This window comes from Amblyomma mixtum, chromosome 8, assembly GCF_055824585.1.
Source record: "Amblyomma mixtum isolate Tamu chromosome 8, ASM5582458v1, whole genome shotgun sequence".
In the NCBI taxonomy this organism is placed as follows: domain Eukaryota; kingdom Metazoa; phylum Arthropoda; class Arachnida; order Ixodida; family Ixodidae; genus Amblyomma; species Amblyomma mixtum.
Genome location: NC_143019.1, coordinates 12,914,427 through 12,929,371, shown reverse-complemented (window position 1 = coordinate 12,929,371; position 14,945 = coordinate 12,914,427).

Below are 14,945 nucleotides of genomic sequence, written 5' to 3'. Positions count from 1 at the left end.
AACAAGACTGAACATGGCCACTTTCACGGGGCTTCGGTTTACGCTTGCAGCCGTGTTAGCTTTTTTCTGCGAGATTGCACAAACGAGCAATAAACGGTGCGCAGAATCGTTCGTTCGTCTCCTTTGATATCTCATTTTTTATCGCATTTCATTCTCGACGCATTCTAACCACTTTATCCTCATCTGCTCTACTTGGAATGATCGTCGTCCGTCCAGCCAAAAAGCTTAGTCAAAGTTATCGGGGCAACTCGGAACTTGTCTAGAAGCCCTAAAAGCTCTAGTCGAGGCCACTGGTATAGTGGCCTGTCACTTATAACGACAATTCCCTCGACCAGTCGGTTTTGGGCGTGCACTTCCGGTATGGCAAGTCGTCCAGGCAGCGCTGGTTCTGCGTGTCAAAGTAGACAAGCTTTCCTAGCAATCAACTTGACCTAGGCTATGGTAAAGTCTTATCCTTGGGCCGACCACTTCAGTCCACGCCTCGTCGGCTCAGCGTTAGTCGATTCGTTTATTATCGGGGCAGTATGGGGTGCGATGGCTGTCCGGCTTATCAGTGGCCTACTGTATACATCCCTCGTAAACGCTGCACGGTGCCAGCTGCATAGCTCTCCCGGCATATTGAGCCTGTAAAATAAAAGGGAGGAAGAGTGCAAGGGAAACATTCCACTGCTCTCCAGCAGGGGAAAGTCCTCAGTTACATATCTGTGTACTGATAAACCAGTGGTGTATGACAACAGCCAACGATGCAACAGAAGCTGCATGGCAAAAACAAGGAGGTTATATTGCAACCAGCCATAATGTTTATCACGTCACGGGTGGAGAGATACATTACCAGCAGCTTGTTTTGTCGCATTCTCAAGCTTAATGTGCCCTTCTGGGGCACTTGCGGGGCTTAAGGAGGTGTTGGAGGTTCCGGTATGGTAAATGGCAGATTGCGGGTCGTTAAGGAATGGAACTTCCTTCGTAAAAGTAGACAGGGCAGTTGAGTGTGAGAACAGCGCATAGCGAGGCGGAAACTTCCAGTGAGACTGCATGCTTAATGAGGTAGAAATATTTGCCCCCCTGACTGGAAAAACATTTTCAGGCAGTACTTCCTAAGCACTACTCACTAACATCGGAATAGGCTGCGTCACGGCCGGTGGATCTCTGTCGAACACATTCTAGCCAGGTCAAGTGCTGATAAGATATTGGATGTAAACAATATACCAGGCTTTGCTTTTTCCTCCAAGGAAAGGAGTGACTGCGATAACTATACGCACTCCTCTCCCCCATCCCTCCGCCAGTCCAAGGTCGAACCGGAGTCAGCCTTGTAGTTTTATCATCACGTCATGCACTGGGGAAGTGGACTTGCCACCTGCCTGCACTAGAACAAATTATAGGAAACTTTTATGGGTTAGCATAGAAGCTTCACCGAAGCAAAAAGGTTGGTTTATGGGGTTTAACGTCCCAAAGCGACTAATACCCGTGCCACACGGACAGATTTAATGCCATTAAGTGCTTACTGCCTTAAGTTTTAATGGCATTCGTGCGGTGCCACACGCATAAATTTAATGGCATTAGCCTTACTGCCATTCGCGACCTACTGAGTTCGCCACAACTCATTCGCCCGTGCAATGTGTACTCTCGTTCCCATTCCACACGCAGAAAAGCATGCAGCTTTGTCAGTTACAACTGCCTAGCTCACTATAAAATGGTTAATTCTTAACTTTCAGCCAGATCAGGCACCTAAACCGCATTTTCGATGCGAAGAGCGCCATTTTAACCAGCCTTATTGACTGGTACTCTCGACTTATGTGCTGACATGCGAGTTTATGGCTACTTTTTCGACTTGTAAAGCAGGAACAGGCGTATTAAATCGTTTTTACATTACATTTCAACATCATTGCCGATATATTCTGCTCATTAGGAATGTTTATATTAAGATGAAACTTTTGACTACCTTGCAAGCGTTATCGTCATCGTCACTTTCGATAATGGCATTAAAAGTGGACGTGTAGCACCAACTCCGAAAATAATGGCATTAACAAACTTAAGGCCTTAAGCGTTTACTGCCATTTCTTGTGCGCGTGTGGCACGGCGTATAAGGCTATGAGAGACGCCGTAGTGGAGGGCTCCGGAAATTTTCGACCACCTGGGGTTCTTTAACGTGCACTGACATCGCACAGTACACGGGCCTCTAGAATTTCTCCTCCAAAGAAATTCTAGCCGCCGCGGCCGGGATCGAACCTGCGAAGCAAAAAGCTGGCGGCGACCGTCCAGCGCTCTCTAGACAAATCCTGATTGGCTGACGGACAGTGACGTCACTAAGCGGAGAAATCCCACTGGCTGTAGGGACCTGACGTCACCAGCCCGGAGAATGTACATTGGCTGAAGGGAAGTGACGTCACCAGACCGGTTCGTCTGCGTGAAGCCTCCACCTGCCAACCGGGTCAGGTGGCAGGTGCTGTACGGGAAGAACTCGGGAAAAACAACCTTGGTCTAACAAGCCGCATCAATCACTCCCGGCAGACATATCAACAACTTCGAATGCTGTCGCATTGCTAGCAAATAATGGAATTAGGTGTCCCTGTTTTTGTATGCTCTACTAGAGCAAACTTGCGATATGCGAGGTGTCTGCTACATCCCATTCCTCGCCCCCAGCACCAGTAGGACTACATAACCAGAGTTGGACCTTGCGGGCAACACTGCCTTCGAAGGCAGGTCAACGCGATGGTAAATACGACACCATACACCTACGCCGTTTACCCCAAAGTAAAATGTACGAGCGAGATGCGATGTTTGGGTTTGGGTTGCGATGTGTGGGCTTTCAAGTTGTGCTCTGTGCACGCGGAAAATGGGCTAGACAACATTTGGGTAAGGTGTCCAGGACCCTTGCCGTTTGACGGATTTTGTTCATTTATGATTACCTTTATTCAGCTTACTACCACATTCAACCGACTAATGAGGCTGCTGAATGACAATATTCCGTTCGCGGATGTTCCGTAGGAAACGAAAAGCACCCTGGCCTTATTTTGAAGTTGCATGCAGGAATGCGTTTCGGGTGTCAGGGGGATGTATATGCCTAACTGTGCGAGAAGGCGCCTTAAATTACGCAGCGAGTACTGGATCCCATGTGGGCACACAGATAATATCTCGTGGGACCTTTGTATACGAGTAGCGGCAGAAATGATCATGCGGTGTTCCGTGCACTCAAGTTTGATAAATCTCATTGGCGAGAATGCACCTAATAGTCGCCATAACCCTGCACACAAAATATTAAAAAATTCGACAGAGGCACTTCAGGCTACTCAGGTGTGAGAATGCGAAAGCATGTCATGGACGCAAGACGCGTTTGGTTGCAGTTTGCAAACTGAGTTCATTTCAGGCGATCAGTCTTTTATGCGAAGCATACTACTTTAGCTACCACTTCAGCCCTTCACCGTGGTTATGCGCCTCCAAATCACGTGATACATGACGTCACACCACGTGACACGATGACGTCACGACAGTAGAGAAACGGGGGCCCACCTCGCGCCGTCGCTGTGGTTGTGCGCCTCCAAATCACGTGATACATGACGTCACACCACGTGACACGACGACGTCACGACAGTGCAGAAACGGGGGCCCACCTCGCGGCGTCGCTGTGGTTGTGCGCCTCCAAATCACGTGATACATGACGTCACACCACGTGACTTGATGACGTCACGACAGTGGAGAAACGGGGGCCCACCTCGCGCCGTCGCTGTGGTTGTGCGCCTCCAAATTACGCGACACGATGATGCTTCGCATTCTCCAGGCTTAACCAAGTTAAGCCTCAGCCATTTTTTTCTTTTTCTTAGGATGACACCACCCATATACATAAGTGCGCGTATGACACCATCCGGTACGCTGTGGGACCAACTAGTGGTTTTTTGAGGAAAGGAAATGGCACAGTAACTGTCTCTTCTTGCTGGACACCTGAACCACACCGTTGCACCACAATTTCGATATGAAAGTGTATGAAGACATAAAATTGAAAGTGCATATCTCGTCGGTTCGAGTCCCTGTCGCACGCTATAATCTCCAACTTGACTACCACATGTACGCAACGAGAAATCGTATGACACCACCCGGAACGCTGTACGACAAAAGGTTGCTCGCAACTGCGGTATGAATATGCCACCACAAAAACTAGCCACCCTGTATACGCAATGCCTTGTGACCTCGAGAGTACCAGAAGCTTGGAAGAACACTAACATTATCTTAATTCATAAGAAAGGAGACGTCAAGGACTTGAAGAATTACAGACCAATCAGCTTATTGTCTGTTGCCTACAAGGTGTTTACTAAGGTAATCGCTAATAGAGTCAGGACAACCTTGGACTTCAGTCAACCAAATGATCAGGCAGGCTTTCGTAAAGGATACTCGACAATAGACCACATTCACACTATCAATCAGGTGATAGAGAAATGCGCAGAATATAACAAACCCCTATATATAGCCTTCATTGATTACGAGAAAGCATTTGACTCAGTGGAAACCTCAGCTGTCATGCAGGCATTGCCGAATCAGGGTGTGGAAGAGTGTTATGTGAAAATATTGGAAGATATTTATAACGATTGCACAGCTACTATAGTTCTCCATAAAGTCAGCAATAAAATTTCAATACGGAAAAGTGTCAGGCAGGGAGACACGATCTCCCCAATGCTCTTCACTGCCTGCTTACAGGAGGAATTCCGGGGACTGGAATGGGAACAGTTGCGGATAAGAGTTAATGGAGAATACCTGAGTAATTTGCGATTCGCTGATGACATTGCCTTGCTAAGCCACTCTGGACAAGAACTGCAAAGCATGCTCAATCAGTTAGACAGGCAGAGCAGAACGGTGGGGCTAAGAATTAACATGCAGAAAACCAAAGTAATGTTCAACAGCCTAGCAAGGGAACAGCAGTTCGCAATTAGTAGCTAGGTGCTGGAAGTAGTAAGAGACTATGTCTACTTAGGGCAGGTAGTGACCGCAGATCCGGATCATGAGAGGGAAATAACTAGAAGAATAAGAATGGGGTGGGGCGCATATGGCAGGTTCTCTCAGATCATGAATGGTAGCTTACCAATATCCCTGAAGAGAAAAGTATACAACAGCTGTATCCTACCGGTACTCACCTATGGGGCAGAAACGTGGAGGCTAACAAAGAGGGTTCAGCTTAAGTTAGGAACAACGCAGCGAGCTATGGAAAGGAAAATGATAGGTGTAGCGTTAAGAGATCGGAAGAGGGCGGAGTGGGTGAGGGAACAAACGCGTGTTAATGACATCTTAAGTTGAAATCAACAGGAAGAAATGGGCTTGGGCAGGGCATGTAATGCGAAGGCAGAATAACCGCTGGTCCTTAAGGGTAACGGAGTGGATTCCAAGAGAAAGCAAACGTAGCAGGGGACGGCAGAAAGTTAGGTGGGCGGATGAGACTAAGAAGTTTGCGGGGATACAGTGGCGGCAACTGACAAAGGACAGAGTTAATTGGAGACATGGGAGAGGCCTTTGCCCTGCAGTGGGTGTAGTCAGGCAGATGATGATGCCACCACATGAATGGTGACTATATATATATATATATATATAGACGAACGACATGTATAGGATTGTCTGAATTGGCGGTGCTCGGCGCTTGCTGTGTGCGTCATACGACGCGCACTTGATGACTTGGTCAATGCATCCGACATATGCAGGCCAGCTGCGGCCTCAGGCATGCCAGCCTTCACATTTAGTGCGAAAGCGCTCATATACGATCGTCCTAGCCGAGCAAGAATCTTCCTTGTGCGTCGCTCATTGCCATAGCAACTGTGATGTCAAGCGGCAAGAATTTGGCCCAGGCCATCCCCGAAATTTTACCAAAATCGATGTCCGACAATAACTAACCATGCGCCGCACCACGGCGACCTCCATTTCCCAAAGTTTGGTCCTGGGCACCCCCGATCACAGCTTCGAGATTTGCGCCATCTCGTTGCTGTGGTGTCGCCTGTGGCGCACCGCGCTTTCGAACGTCACACATCGGTTTAAGCGCAGTTAAACCCCGGCTAATTTTTTTCAATATAATCTGCAGTGCGCCTGCTCAAGTACTACCCGCACAGGCCGTACAAATCGCGCCGCCGCCGCTCCAGTCCGGCCGTGGCTAAAAGCGTCTATTGTCCCGTGTGCCACGGAGCGAGGCTATTTGATGAACGCCGCCGTTCGCTCTCCGCAGGCGCGCGAATTTCGAATGGCATGAGCAGGGTGTCGAACCGGAACCGAACCCGAACCCTAAACCGGAACCAAACCCGAATTTTCGCCCGGAACCGGAACCGAACCGAACCCATAATTTTTTCGCCATCTTGGAACTGAACCCGAACCGGAACGATTCAAAGGAACCGTTCCGAACCGGTTCGGTACCCGGTTCAGCCCCATTTTTTTTTTTTTTGCATCTCGGCATACTTCTTGTTTCCGGACAAAATGAGATGATCTGGCGCATAGATTTAACCACCCGTAGCTGTCTGCGCTGGGAAGTGCGATAATGGTACCCATTATATGCGATAGCAAACTTACAGGAAGTCTGGGGCCTGGGAAGATGCCTAATTGACGCTTTTGTAATGTACTACCGCCAATTCTTTGTACTTCAGGTTTATGTGAAATCTTGAACTATTATTTCTACCCTTTTACATATTTGCGCAAATCTTTAATCAAATTGTTAGCACTGCTCTAACTCAATGAAGGACTATAGACACCAAATTTTTGCTTGCGTGCTTTCTTCTTTCAAACGATGCGTTAGACATTGGTGTACACGGAGCACCGCGTGGTATTTCACCAACAGATAATAAATAATTTATATTTGAATTTCTTCTTGACCCTGTTTCGGTTTCACCGACATAATGATGGCTGTGACGTGTACAGGAAATTAGGTCGCGTGAGGTGCAATAAAATGGCAATACAACTGCTGATACGTCGTTCGTTGTGATTATAGGCCTTGAAGCCAGCTGATTTAAGTGCTAGAGTGAGTCAAAACAACGCATCAGTGTTTGTATTAGTTTTCCCGTGCCTGACGTGACCTAGTGTTGATTTATTTATTTATTTATTTATTTATTTATTTATTTATTTATTTATTTATTTATTTATTTATTTATTTATTTATTTCAGAATACTGCAGGCCACTGCTTGGCCCAAGAAGGAGTGAACTTACATTGTTACATAACCAAAAGAATAAAATTATTCAATGTTAGCAGCGCACGGGTACCAAAAGAATAAAACCAAAAGAATAAACTTATACAATATTAGCAGCACACGGATACAAAACATACATATAAGCAATATTAGCAGGTAAGTAGACGATTTAACGCATCAGAAAAATTTTCCAAGGAATAAACAGATTCCAGTACCGAATTCCAATCTTGCACTGTTCTAGGGAAAAAACTGTATTTAAAACTGTGAGTTTTGGCGAAAAGGGGAGTAAGTGAATGTTCATGAACGTTCCGAGTCCTTCTCACTAGAGGACACTTAATGCACTCTGGAAGCTTCAGTTTATTTTTACCTGTTAAACTATTAAACAAAAATACCAATCTATTGATCTTTCGGCGGATTGCTAGTGTAGGAATGTTATTTGACATCATTAACTGCGAGGGAGAGTCTTCCCTTTTGTATTTTCCGCATATAAACCTAACCGCTTTCCTATTGACTTTTTCAAGGACCATTATGTCCTTTTTCGTGTACGGGTCCCACACGACTGAAGCATATTCAAGTAAAGACCGCACACAAGTTTCGTAAGCCGATTTTTTCATGTGTGCTGGGGCAGTTTTTAGCTTTCTTCGTATCACAGCCTTTCTTAGCTTTATTCACATCACAGCCATCATTCGGTTGATGAGACCGGGACAGCATAGAAGAAAAAATTAGTTTCTAGATTATTTAGTGGCAGTAGGCGAATACCACACGGTGATCCATGTGTTCTAATATCTATGGCGTCATTTGAAAGGTGAAACACGCAATAAAACTGGGTGTCTCCCGAGGCCCGCTAAGGGTCTCAGTAAATCAGAGGAATGTCACCTTCGCAGGCTGCAAACTTTGTCTTTCAATAATCCAGCTACGCTTCACGCCATTGAGCCAGAGTCCTTTTCGGCACAGTACAAATTTTGTGGCCAGAAGGCAAACTTGTACCACATGGTATGGGCTTGTCAGAAAAATGACAGCATTGATATCATAAATCAGCTAACGCGGGAGGGCTGGGAGGCGGCCCTGTCGAGCTCGGACCTCGAGGAACAATGAGCCCTCGTCGCCAGAGCCGGACTAGGGACCCGATCAGCCTTCCCTTCAACTAAGGCATTGTGGCTTAAATAAACGTTTTCATCATCATCATAGTCATTTAAGCACCTATTGAGAATGCCTTCCTTTTATTTGCGTTATTTCTCACAAATAGATGAAATATTAGAGCGAGGATCCAACAACGTTGTGATGGTGGTTTTTGAGGAAAGGAAATGGCGCAGTACCTGTCTCAATTCTTGATGGACACCACAACCGTGCCGTAAGAGTGGGAGGAAGGTGGGAGTGAAAGAAAAAATCTCTGCCTCTCCCGTAACCGAGAGTAGAGTAAGCATGAAATGTTTATGGGCCTAATGTCATCTCGGTGGACACCCGAACCGCACCGTACAGGAAGGGAGGAACGCCACAACCCGTTCAGCGCGATGCCTTGCCATTTGAGCGCAAGGTTTTTTTGAGGAAAGGAAATGGCGCAGTAATTCTCTGCCATCTCGGTGGACACCCGAACCGCACCGTAATGGAAGGGAGGAACGCCACCACCCGTTCGGCGCGATGCCTTGCCCTTTGAACGCAGCGCTTCTCCCCCGGGCCCCTGTGCGCCTGCGCGGCTTTGCTTCGATGCGCGAAGCCCCTAAGAGATCACGTATGACAACGAAGTGTATCATGGCATTTATGTGTTTTTTTGCACGCGTTATTAGAAATGGGAAATTATAATTCCGTGCATTATCAAACGCACAGCGACTCATATCTTGGTAAACATTGAGAAGGCACTGGCAGCAGTTATTTTTTGTGACTCCTTTGGAGACCGACCGGCGCTTGCATGCCGGTCGCGTAGGAGGGCTTAGAGAGTCTCGTTAAATCTGGTTAAAGGGATGGAGTAGCTGTTCTCGCTTCGGCGAGCGCGGCTTCGGCCGCTTCTTTATGAGCAGCGTCCGCTCCGGCGGACGCAGTTGTTGCTGCGACGCGCGTCTTATTTTTCCTTTTTCTCTTTCCTCTCATCTTTTAACTCTCCTCTATCTGCACGTTGCAGCGGGGGTGGCTTGCCTAGAGCCAGTAGCAGGCCCGTGCAATTTCCTCTTCATCCTTCTCTCAGTCACAACAACAACAACAACAAATCTCGTTAAGTCTCGTACGGTGCCCGGATGTTCTCGTTTCAGAGCCCGGATGAGTGGATTTCAGTGCCCGGATGAGTAGATTTCAGTGCCCGGATGAGTGGATTTCAGTGCCCGGATGATGGCTCTCGGTCTCGGCGTGACGTCACCACACTGCCGACAACGGGGGCTAAAAGCATTTCATGCTTAAAAAGAGAAACAGGTGCAGTAGGGGAGGCCTCCGGAATAATTTCTACCAGCTGGGGATCCTTAATAAAGAGCAACTGCATAGGTTTTAGGAATCGACGAGCTAAAAAGGGTCGAATGTGTGAAATTTCCAGGTAAAGTATGCGAAGTCCTTTTGGCCTAGCATTTGAAACGCTGACGTAATCACCAATTAAAATTGGGACGGCCTTCAAGCTTCTCCGCAGCGTACAACGCTAAGTGGGGGACACATGATGACGTCATCGGAGGTATCGCTACATTTCCAACGCATAAACGCCTGCTTTGAAGGAAAAATCCAATGCCACCGAAGGCAAAGCCCGCCGAACGTTGTTTGGCCGCGTCCAACGAGGCACGGCAGGGCGTGGCTGACGGCAGCGGTAATTCGAAATCATACCTTCCATGACGTCACACTAAACTCCCCGTGCTCCTCCATTGTTTTGAAAAGTGCAAAATTTAATCGTCGATTACGTCACTATTTTAAATGGTAGTGCAAAAAAACTTAGCATGTTTTACCTGCAGCCTATATAGATTTGAATCCTTGAGTATCTCGATATTCTCAAAAAGTGGCGCAGTTGCCCTTTAATGTGCACTGACATCGCGCAGCACACGGTGCCTTTTGCGCTTCGCCTCCGTCGAAACGTGTCCCCCGGGGCCAGGTTCGAACCCGGATACACAGAATAAGTAACCGAGCGCCGTAACCACTGAGCCACCGCAGTGGGTAGTGCAACATATACTTTTGTAGGCGCTCATTGTCTCAGACAGCAGGTTCTAAATAAAACCCCTCACGATGCAGGGCAAGGAAGAAAAAAATGGCTCAATGACGTGGAGCTCGGCTGCTGATTCTAAAAATACAAAAACCAGCGTGCTCTGTCGCACGCCGAAAATCCCCAGCTGATCTCCGTTAATTTGGAGCCCTCCACTACACCGTCTATCCTATAGCCTCAATGTCTACTCGACACGTTAAACCTGCGATATTACTACTAGTATTACCAAACGGAGGATGTATAAATTGGTGCAGCTTCTTTTTTTTTGGAATCCACATATTCTTGTTTGCAGCGACGGAAATAAGCAACGAAAGGCGGGTTCTTGGCAACGGTGGAGATGCACTAATAAGAAAAAAAAAATTAAATACCGGATAATCAAAAGGGCAATGCGGAAATATATGCGCTCGCTGGCATGCGTTAGTGATCACGCCCAGAAAGCATAGCTGCCAGAAAGGGGTTGTTTGTAGTTTTGAAACTAAATGCGTGAAACAAATTGGTGGACAAATGGTGCACGCCAGATTAACCACTCTTTATCACTCCATCAAGGGCGCAAAAAATTCTGTTGACGCAAAGGTTCCCTTTGATAGCGCCCCAGGAAAAGTCTCAAACATTCAATGTAGTGCAAGTATATCTCCTTCCTCGCACAATGCTGCACTTGCAAAAATGCTGCAGCTCAACGTCGCAACAAACATGTTGCCAATTTCTTTGGTTTGGTTTGGTTTGGTTTATTTGATTTTAACGTCCAAAAGCGACTCAGGCAATGAGAGACGCCGTAGTGAAGTGCTGCGGGAATTTCAACCACCTGGGGTTCTTTAACGCGCACTGACATCGCACAGTACACAAGCCTCTAGAATTTCGCCTTCATCAAAATTCGTCCGCCGCGGCCGAGATCGAACCCATGTCTTTCGGGTCAGGAGCCGAGTGCCGTAACCACTGAGCCACCGCGGCGTGGCTGTTGACATTTTGTGTCTGTGCAAAAACGAAGCGTTCTCAACCCATCCAAGCGTGCGTTTTTTATGATACTATTTTTATCAGAAGAGAGGAGGTTGACGTCATCATAATAAGCCAATGTCGTAACTTCTTACTGTACTATAGTGAGAAGCCACGATTAGCTGTGTTTTTGAAGATACTGAGCTATATGGGTTCGGGATATATAACGTGAGTCACAAAGGTAATGTCGAATAGGTGATTTAAATAAAATGTTTGGTAAGTTCTGCAAGTTAGGGAGAGCCTGTGCTCCCACGAGGCTCTCGTTGGGCGACAGATGGGCGATGGAGGGATTCTCGCACATTTTCTTACCATTTAGTAAAGGAGGGGTGACTGGCAAGTCGGTTTCGGGCGACGGAAAGGTGTCCGTCTGTATGTAGGTACCGATACATGGCAGTTTCTTTTCTCAGTAGTGCGCGGGAACGTAGAGCGCGCGTGCGTCGGCAATCTTGGGGCCCAGTAATTACACTGCGTACGAGAAAGTCCCAACTGACTCAAGCTTCAAAAGAGACCTATTACTCGCGCAACGGGGTCTCCCAAATTGCTCAAGCAGGAGGGTCTTGTAGATTTAAATCCACCGGCTTTTCGCCTTACACCTCATAAGGTGGATTATAGCGTATACATAGCCGATTTTCATCAATTTCGAATTCATTTCATTTTACGGCTCTTGCCGTAAATTTGTCTTTGCTGCGGACAATAAGTAAAATGGGTAAAGGGAGAACATCTCGCATTAAACAATTTTTCATGCTTAATTAACGCAGTAAACACGACAAAAGAAAGTCGGGAGACGATACGAGCGCTGACTAACAGCTGGTTATTTTATTCTGGGAAAAGTATATAAAGGTGCAGGACTCAAGGAACAACCCTAAAAACAGAAGAACAAAGGTTAAAACTTAAAAACCATACTGCGCATGCACACCGCAGTTGAGTCATGACGTTTTTTTTCAACGAAATTCTAAAACTATCTTCCATAATAGGCAGCAATCCGCTATCTCGTGGACCTCACACGGTTGCCAAGAAAGCCTGACTCCGTATCTACCAAATTTATAGATGGTGAAGCAACACACTCATTGGCTTCTTTCCTGATCCCATTGGCCTCGACCAACTCCCTACTTATGCAAACAGGGTTATTAACACGACAATTGTCTTATCCACGGGGTAAGCAATCGTTGCACTCGCTGCAATGCAAAGCCAAGTTGTACGACACCGCTACTTTTTCACCCATCTGTGATGTTCGAACAAATGCTCATTGCTTGCCCATTTAGAAAGACAAGTAAGTCTCCTGCTTATTCACCCAGATCGAATTTGTAGGGACATGGTGGAGGCCTTTATGATCAGGAAGGAAGCAGATGGGCGTGTTGCTTCACCATCCGTCAATTTGTAGAGAAGGAGTCAGGCTTTCTTGGCAACTGTGTGAGGTCCAGAAGATAGGGAATTGCTGTCTACTATGGAATATAGTCTTCGTATTTCGTTTCAAAAGATGTCATGACTCGACTATGCTGGGCATGCGCAGTATGTTTTTTTAGTTTTAATCTTTGTTCTTCTGTTTTTTGCATTTTTCACTGTGTCCTGCGCCTTCATACACTTTTCCTAGAATGTAACAACCAGCTGTTAGTCAGCGTCTGTGTCGTCTCCAGTCTTCCTTTGTCCTGTTTATTGCGCTGCTTAAGCATGAACTCTTACCAGCTAGCCCAGTTTTATGTTCTTGTAAACAAATCTTTGCATTTTTTTATGTATACCGATGTGCCGGAAAAATTAAAACGCATAGCAGGGTTGACAAACTCATCTGCGTTCAATTTTTTTTTGTCCTGAACCCCTTTGAACCGGTTCGAACCGGTTCGGGACGGTCCGAACCGGTTCGAACCGGAACGAAATGGCCCTCTGGAGCCGAACCCGGAACTGAACCCGAAAGGCGTGAACCCGAACCCGAACCGAACCCGAAAAAATGCCGGTTCGACACCCTGGGCATGAGTCACTGCGGCGATGGTAATCACGTTTTCGCAATTCTAAACACTGATATAGATACTGTTAACAGTGGTATAAACGCCTCTCAATAAATTAATAGCCTAACAGCAATAGTTCCGAAGTTAACTTTCATTATTAGTTAACCAGCCTGCTCTTAGTCTGATGCACCACCCATCTGAGAGTGCTATGCCGGAAAAAGCGGTCTTGTAACTCAAAAAGCCTATTTCTGAAAAAAAAAAAAAAATTCAGAACGTCTTAGATGAAACACCCTGTATAATCTGGCATAAGCGTGGCGCAATATATTCGGCCAGTTCCTTTTGCCGCGATAAGCGAGTCAGACGCAGTTGCTAAACGAGCAGCGAAGAGAGCTTCTCTCAAAATCGCACTACATGAGTAAACATATGGGGGATTTTTTTGGTGCAAGGGGGCGTTATTACAAATCCAGGAAATTCCTTTCGATCTCGCTGTCCTTCTTGGAATGCGGCTACCAATCTCAAGATGTACTATCGGCAGGAAAATGATCTACAGTCGTGCCTTGTTAATATGGACACCTTGGTTATCCGAGAAAAAGTGTCCATAAAGCGAGTCGTCCGTACGAATCATGAAGAAAGAAATCAAAAACAGATATTCTGAAATAACAGCGCTTTATGACTTTATGATTACTAACTGTTTTTGTGCGTAGTGGTGGACAGTCAAGTGAAAATCGGGCAATCTTGGAAGCTCCAGGTGTATTATTTTGATAGCCATTATCTTTATGATCTGTGGTACAGGGCGAAGCACGCCTGCATCGCCATAGTGGTCAGCCTCTTGGTGTGATGGTTTCTTCAACTACGACTGTTCGCGTTCCAAGAACTCTATGCTCATTCGGCTTACAATTGACAGATACAATTTTTTTTTCACAGTCATTCATGTACTACGGAAACACCTTGCCACTATAAAGGATGAAACCACACCTATTTCTCACCGCCTTTCGCTGGTGTTCTGCACCCAGAATGCAAGGCTGACATTTGTCAGAGGAACTCGGGATTTTGTTCTCACACTTTATCCATACCAAGGGGGACAGAAATACATGAGCCCCAATAGAATCCGCACATTTCCACCCTGTCCATTGACCGGACAGCGAGTTTCCATATTAATGCGAGAGAATTTTTGGCTCTGTCACGTCAGCAAAAAGTCTCCGCAAATTTTGTCCGCACGATTACTTCGTTCTCCGAGGATAAATATGTGAAAGTGTGATTGTGACAGAGTGGTTACAGAATGATGCCGTGGGAAAAATTTGGTTGATGAGGTGCAATTAGTTCATTGACCGCGAATACACTTAGATGTCAAAATAGCCATGGATGTCGATATAGTACACGGAAGTCGGAACAGCCACGGACGTCGATATAGTATGTGGGTGTTTTGCTTTTGCATTGCTCCACGTAAATGCATTGAAAAAGTTCAATTGCCAGAAAAATTGTCCGTTGTTTCCTTACTGGATAGCTCAACTCTCTCGAGCTCCTGGCGTACGCGGTTTATGATCACTCCTATAGTATATACCGAATAAATAAACCCATCACTGTTATGCCAAGCCTCCAGAAATAATTTTAAATCCGCCTCCGTGGACTTACTCTGCCTGCCGATAGTACATATCGTACCATGATTCCAAACCCACGTAACAAACGATGCACGACGCCAGCAAGCC